We start from the raw sequence: 8,085 nt of genomic DNA on the forward strand, positions 1-8,085 counted from the left end.
ATCCTACATGGAGAGTCTAGGTGTAGCTCTGGCTGTTTCACTTCTGATCCAGCTCCCTGTTAAAGCTCCTCAGGAAGCAGCAAAAGCTTAGGTGCCTGTCATCCACATGGGAGATCCAGATGAAACCCTGGCTCCTGGCTTGGCTCAGCCCTGGCTACTGGGGCCATCTGGGGCCATTTGAGGAGTGAACAAGTGGTTGAAAGAATTCTTTCTCTATTTCCACATAACTCTCCCTTTCAAAAAAATATTTTTAAGAATTAAAAAATATATTTAGTTAGTTACAAGTGATGAAATTATCCAGAGTTGAGTAGAAAATGATGCCCAAACTGGGGACTAAGAAGAAACATGGAAACTCTTTGTTGAGTATACAGCTGCTTTGGAGTATGCAAACAAGAATATCAAGACAAGGACACCAGGTGTTTGGCCTCTTGGTTAAGACACTTCCAAGTCCTGGCTCCAGCTTCGGAGACCCTGGGAGGCAACAGTGATGGCTCCTCAACAAATTGGATTCTTGCCATTCACATGAGAGATTTGGATTGAATTCCCCTCTTCCAACTGTGGCCTGAACTAACCCTGGCCATTGCAGGTATCTGGGGTATGAATTAAAACTCTGGTTTTTGGGCCCGGCATGATAGCATAGTGGTTAAAGTCCTCGCTGTGCATGCGCCAGAATCCCATATGGGTACCGGTTCTAATCCCAGCAACCCTGCTTCCCATCCAGCTCCCTGCTTGTGGCCTGGGAAAGCAGTTGAAGATGGCCAAAAGCCTTGGGACCCTGCATCAGCGTGGGAGACCCAGAAGAGCTCCTGGCTCCTGGCTTCAGACTGGCTCAGCACCAGCCGCTGTGCTCACTTGGGGAGTGAACCATCAGACAGAAGATCTTCCTCTCTCTCTCCTCCTCTTTTCCTCTCCTCCTCTCTGTATATCTGCCTTTCCAATAAAAATAAATAATAAAAAAAAAACCCTCTGGTTTTCTGCCCCTCAGATAAGTAAGCAAGTATGTAAATAGATAAACAAAACAAAGGAAATCTATGGGGAGAGGGGAGATATTAAAAAACTAAAGCCATTTTGTTCTTCAGGCTCTCTGCAAGGATACCGGGAGCAAACTTGCAACAAAATAGCAGCTGAGTTTGCGGCAGTTGTATTTCTGTTTCATGATGTTTCCTTTGGCCAGAAATGCACTAAGTCGTCTGCAAGTTCCAAGCATCCAGCAAGCAATGCCAAGGCCGAGCCACTAGAAACATACACCCGGTTTTCATGACAAATATGGTAATATTGTATTGGCTGGTGGAGCCACATTCTGTATTGCTGTATGGACATAGACAGCAACACAGATTGGAATAGAATGGAACCTGTCCGCTGTTGGCAGAGTCACCCCAAAGGAGTGGAGAGATCAGTAATCATCCCAGCTGGTGTAATACTGTATTGATTCAAACCAACTCATAAATTATGCGAAGAAAAAGCACTATAACAGTTAAAATACTGTATTATTGAAGAAATAAAATACATTTGAAATCTTCAAAATTAGAAAATACTTGTGGTGAATTTATTAATTCTGTGCCAATACTCTTGTGTTCCATACTTGTTGATTCCTTTATTCTTTGCAATGCTATGGAGATGAGGAAATGAAGCACAGAGAGGACAGATCACCTGCCAAGGACACACAACTTGGGAGCTGAGTCAGCGAGACTCCACGATCTGTTTTACCTCATTCTGAGTTTTAACCATTAGGCAGCACTACCTCTTTTAACACTCATTTCAGAATTTATTGAGTTGCACATGCAGAATAGTATGAAGGGGGAAATGAGCGGGGGTATGTGGAGGAAGTTAGAAAAGGAAGTGGCTGAGATGCTGGTCATAGATTGTCCAGGGCGGCCCACTCAAATGGTCAAGAAACAATCATGAGCACTGGAGAAGAGCTCAGAGCTTTCCAGACTCTCGCTGAGGGAGCACATCCAGGGCACCTCTCAGCCCACGCTTTCCAAGCCCCACTCCTCCAAATCAGGACAGAGCCAACCGGAGATGGACTGGTTCCTGACTCAACCTTCTGCCACTAGTCAGATCATCCAACATCAGGACCCATGCTGAACCCTCTACTTTCGTTTTCACACCGTCTTCTCTTTAAGTTACCTTGGGAACTGGGTTTTGTCCATCCTGCTTGATAGAACCACTGAACATGAGCCATAGATAGGATCTGAGTGGTGAGCAAGTTCTTGGTTCTCTAGCAGGACTAGGGCTTCCAAAAAGACAGCCAGGGAAGCAAGAGTCACTGGAGATTTCTATGTTGTTCAAATGGATGTGGCTTTGGATAAAGGTATAGATTAGCTGGATGGGCTGGTTCAACTCTGCCACTGCACAGTGAGAGGATGAGGTCCAGGGAGTGCAAGGACCCAGAGTAGGCCATACCACTACACTGAGGGCAAGGTGAGGGGGAAAGTTAGGGCACAAAGTATGTGTCCTTTGAGTCTTGCAACTGTTGTTGCACATGTTGAGGGGCAGCCTCCAGAGGCTAAGCCTGTGTGGGTTCTTGGTCTCCCATCTGCACACTTCTGGAGACAGGTAGCAAGGAATGCCCACAGAACTCTGTCTTCAACCTTCACTCCCTGAGACCATAAATGACCTTTTATTTATTTATATTCATCTATTGCATTAGAGAGATGGAGAGAAACCTCTCACAGTCATTGGTATACTCCCCAGATGTGCAGGAGCAGAGCAGAGAACTCAATATGGGTCTCCCTTGTGGGTGGTAGAGACCCAAACGCTTGAGCCATCACCTGCTGCCTCCAAAGATACACATTAGCAGGAAACTAGAAGCAGGAGTGAAGGCGGGGCTTGAATCCAGGCACTCTGATATGAAGTGTGGGCATTAGACACCATGGCAGACATCTGTCTAGGCACTTCTGATATGAACTGTGGGCATTAAGACATTGTGCCAAATGTCTATGTAGGCATTTAGAACTCTTTAACTATGAAAAATTAGCAGTTACTTATCGCTCCCTTTTCCACATGTTCTTCTGTCCCATTCTCACATGCACACTGGTTTTCTACCTGCATTCTTCCCTTCAACATCCATTTCTCCCCTTGTTTGAAGTCTTCTTTGGCTTTGGTGGACTCTCGATTGCTAGTGAAGATTTACAGTAAATCTGTATCCAGCATCCTTGCCTCTCTATAGCCAATTCTTCCCAACCTGCCTTTAAGGGTCTGAAAATCACATGTCTTTCCACTTTCCTTGAGGTTAATGGTAAGGCCATATGCAGTAACTAAGAGATCTAAGCAGGCTACATTCTGTATTATCCAGTCAGCTCCTGAATACCACCATAGAATAAAAGTGCTTCATTTTAACCACCCACTCCCAGATCCCTACCTCAGAGCTATAGACAGATTTACCTTCAGCTATGTTGATTCCTTCCCTATAGGGATATTCATCCATCAGGTGGTTCCACAGTGATCACTCCCTTCAAAACAAAAAGATCACACTGCAAGACAGGTCCTTTACATATATGAGCTCAAGTTTCCCAAGTAGCCAGAGAGAAGTGACTGTTACCACCATGTTGTTGATGAGGAAGCTGCATTGTTGTAAGCATTGGTCCATGTCTCATAGCTCTGAAATGTTGATGCTGAGCTCAGCCCCAGACCTAGGGTGGGTGCTGGGCATCCCTGTTCCACCAAACCAGCACCACCTGTTGACCCAGGGTCACTCCCTTTATCTGCAGGTATCATCCTGTGGGAGGCTTCTAGTAAATTCATGATTCTGATAGAGGACTCTGCTATCTTTATCTCTTAATGATATCTGTGTCGACATGTTTTTTGTGAGCTGCTGCTCAGCCTTGCTGCCTTTCACAAATGGCCAGGTTCTCCTTTCCTCTGCCACTGGAAACCTGCTTAATTCTCTGGAGGGGAACTTAGTTGCAACTGTTGAGCATAAGGAACTTCCTTCTTGGCTCTCGCTGTTCCCTCATTGCCATTTTGTCTTCTTCAAGGATAGGATTAGATGATGTCTTCTCAAGCCTGCCTCCCCTGTGACAGGCTGAGGGTCATGTTCATTCCTTGCACAATCAGCTCCTAAAAATCCTTACTGGTTTCTTGATTGACACTGCTGCTCACCTTTCTGCCTCTTGTTTCCAATAACGTTGACACAGACCATCTTCCAGGACTCGAACCCAGGCATGCTGATATGAGATGCAGGCATCCGACACAGCATTCTTGTATGTATACTTAATGAGGTCGACTTAACATTTAATGATGTTTTAGTACAAAAATTATGACACTGTATTGGAGTTTCAAAATGAATGTTTAGAATATACATATGGGCATTGTTTCCATGTGGATAACTTCTAAAACCAAAGAAAACTACCTATCCACAGTGTCATTACAGAAATTGATAAATGAGAAACTCTACATGTATCTTTTTAACAGTAAATTTTTACAGAAACAATTTTTGGTAAAGGTATTAAATAAATAATCATGGAAAATACAGTAATTTTCTTAGTTTTTATTTAGGAAGTAGGACTTTTACTTTATTCACATGTTTGTTTTTATAATAATAAGTTCTACTTGAGTCAGAACACTTTCATTCCAGTCAAATGTATAATAGGCTGGATACAGGACCCAAAGCTGCATTTCTGGAGGCAAACTGGGGATGACTTCACCTAAAACAGAGATCCTTGGCTTGTCTAAAACAGCCAAGCAGTGTCAAAACTGCCATGCCCAAATGTGGACTCCATTTTTTTTCTATTTTGAAAGCAGGTGTACAGAAATCCATTTTCTGCTGTTAAAATTACTACATCCTAAAATGAATTTACTATGTCAATACTTCATTTCATGATTCTCCCATTAGAATCAGCAGATTGAATTTCCCAAAGGATAGAGTCACTGGACAAGGGGAGTTTGAGCACTGTTTCCTCGCTGGGATGATTTGATTCAAAGGCAGGGGCAGCCTTGGGCAGCTGGATCCCATTACCTGCTCTGACTGCCATGGGCATTGCAGCCAGGGAAGTTAAGGTCCAGGAGGATCCCAGCATGGGATGGGAGGGGAGATCTGTCAGCCTGCACCCTGAGCAACTGCCCCAGTACTGGGACCCTCTGTTGTCCTCAGTATTAACTGAAGTCTTGCTTGACATCAAACCTTCCTATTACCCCTTTAGGTTTCTCCACATGTGGTTAAGCCTCCACTCAATGGCACGCTGGGTTGTTCTGGAAAGAACAGGCAGCATACAGCTGGAATAACCCTGGAGCCTTGGGTTCCACTCCCTTGAGAAGGACCAATGCTTGGGCCACTGCATTTAGAATCTCCCTCTTGCTGTCCCACAGTACCTCTGGAGTAGAAGTCAAGTGAAAACGCTGTCCAGGCACACATGCTGCACTGGGGTATAAAGGGCAATCTGTTAGAGGAGAACCAAGGCTATTGAAAACACAGAATAACCACCTCAGCCTGAAGGGAGCAAGGGAAAGGCCTAGAACATCCAGACCAACACTGAGGACTGCTCCCTGTCCTGGCTTCCAGAACAAGGCTGGCCCTTGTCTTGTTGAAGTTCTCAACTTCATTGCAAACCTAACTCGGTACAGCAAACTGTCCTTTCCTTGGGGTGTATGAAAACCAAGAAAGGTCACCCACTGATTTCAGTAGTGAAACTTTTGCTCACAGCAGGCCAGACGTGTGCTGTGGTGGGCAGTGTGCAGACAAGCAGGAAGTGGCATGTCGTAGAATTACCTCTCCTCCACAAAGCTGCAGGAGTGCGGTGACTTGCCTAGATGGGCATTATGCTGTCTCCCCCCCCCCCCACCAAAATCAACAAGGGCCTGTGAGAGGTCCAAGACCTTACATGGGGGTATCAGTGGGGAGCTCCATTTAGTTGTTAGAGGAAGTGGATGATAAGGATTCGAGAACCTGGTCCCTCCTATGTGTGTATGTTTGTGTGTGTGTGTGTGTGTCTGTGTAAAAATTTCCTCTGTAACGATCCCACCATGTCCCAGCTCCCATTGTGATTTCAGGGATTCAGGCTGCAGCCCAAGTCTTCAGGGTTTACAAATCAGATCAGCTGTCATTTGGACATGTGGCCCACAGTCCCACTTATAAGCAAGTGGCCCCTTTAAGAACACAACCAAAGGGTCCGTTTTTACTCATTTGGTGCCAAAACCAGATGTTAAGACAAGACACAGTGCCACGTCTAAGGAGAACAAAGCCTGAGTTGCCAAAAACCTGAAAGTGTGTGTCCACCATCCCCTGGGCTGGCGCACAGCAGATCTTCAGCTCAGAGACACAGAGAGAAAAGCCCAGCATTTAAGCGTCCTAGCTCAGCATCCTCTCTGTGAGGTAGAGGGCTGCTTTCTGAACAACATCTGAGCACTTTCTAGTGTGAAAGCACACCAAATCATAAACCTGTTGTTTCCATCTGCAAAATAAAAACCACACAAGCCAAAAATAGGGGAGCGGGGGGGGGGGGGAAAGCCTGCTTTTGGACTCTCAGATTGCCATGCCAAAAGATTTCATTCTTCCTGATGCAATTCTCTCAAGACATTGCTAAAGAAAAATGAACTCTCTGTGACACATTTCCAGAGCAGGGCTTCCAGGTAGTTAATTATTGAATTCACGTGCAAATTGGGCCACACCTGCTATTTGTCACCAGGCAGGAAAGGGACATGATGAAGTGGTACCAAATGTCAGAAGAATTTCAAATTGGCAAAAGTGAAACTGGCAGTTGGCCATCATGTCTGTGCACATGGATTTCCTTTTCTGACTAGTTTCTTTTGCGGGAGTAATTAGCTTTATTAGCACCTTTTAAGCAAATCATTAACAGCCCTATCACTTAACAGCAACATTACTTGAACTTTTACTCCTTAAATCACTCATGATACATTTATACAAGTTTGTATGTATATAGAGTATGTACTTTTAAAACTACATAAATATGTACTTTTTAAAAAAGATTTAGTTATGTTAAAGGCAGAGTAAGAGAAAAGGGGAAGGAAGGAGGGATGAAGAGCGAAAGAAAGGGAAAGAGAGAGAGGGAAATAGGGAGAGGGAGGGAGGCAAAGAGAGAGAGATTCTTTGAGACACTGGTTGCAGATGCTGGGATGAGACCAGGCAGCCAGAAACTCCATTTTGATCTCCCCACATGGATGGCAGGAGCACAAGTTCTTGAGCCATCATCTGCTGCCTTCCTGGACACGTTAGAGAACTGGCTCAGAAGTAGGGCAATGGGGACGTGAACGGATGCTCCAATCCGGGATGTCAGCATTGCAGACCACAGCTCAGCTCACCAATACCATCTCTTCTGTATGATTTCAAATGTAAGAACATACCAATACCAGCATCCTTCATTTTATTTTACCAATCACAATCTTGGTCCTCAAAAAACTTACAGTGTAATAAGAGAGAATACAAAATACTCATAGGAAGAGATGGCTATGAATAACAGAAAACGGTGATTCACAAACTTTGCTCCAGAGACAACACCTGCAATGGAGGGAGACCTTGAAACTCCTGTAGAGTTTAGAAAAACAATTTCCATAACAATGCTTAGTTGTCCTTTGCGTGATTCATGCTCATTTCCACCAGCAACTGTGGTGATCCCCAGAAGGGACACTACTGGATTTGTGACATCCAGTACAGAAGTAGAGGAGGAATCTAGCTTTCCATTCAGCCAGAGTTGAAAGGGATGGGTAAAACCAAAAAAGACACACTGCTCTTCACTGATTGTTTCGGGTTTCAAACATTTTTTCATTAAAAATATCTTAGTAATGTTTGTATGTAATGAGCTTGTTTTTAAACTGGATAAAGATTTTAGTTTCTCAATTTTTCAGTCTAAAATCTATTGCTACATTGTATTGACAATCTGCAAAAGCAGAGGCTTATGGAGGGAGGCTCAGTGTATTTTGAGAGTGTGTTGGGTTTAAAGATCACATTGCTAGAGACCCACTCGTCAAGGCTAAGTTCCTTTGCCGGAATGCTCGTCTAAGTATACCCTTCACTTGGCAGGATTCCCCTGTTTCACTACAACCAAAGGCCACTTTCTCCACGAGTCAATTTCCCCTTTCCTCAACATACAGAAAGAAACTACTATGCATTCAGGAACCAGGTAGCAA

The 8,085-nt window shown here is 44.3% G+C and overlaps 1 pseudogene; it reads left to right on the top strand.

The window, feature by feature from the left end:
- Positions 1 to 1,154: 1,154 nt before the first annotated feature.
- On the top strand, positions 1,155 to 1,513 carry LOC121158413 (annotated as a pseudogene).
- The last annotated feature ends 6,572 nt before the right edge of the window (positions 1,514 to 8,085 follow it).

Source organism: Ochotona curzoniae, unplaced genomic scaffold (assembly GCF_017591425.1).
Source record: "Ochotona curzoniae isolate NIBS_2020 unplaced genomic scaffold, NIBS_Ocur_1.0 contig_3819, whole genome shotgun sequence".
Taxonomy (NCBI): domain Eukaryota; kingdom Metazoa; phylum Chordata; class Mammalia; order Lagomorpha; family Ochotonidae; genus Ochotona; species Ochotona curzoniae.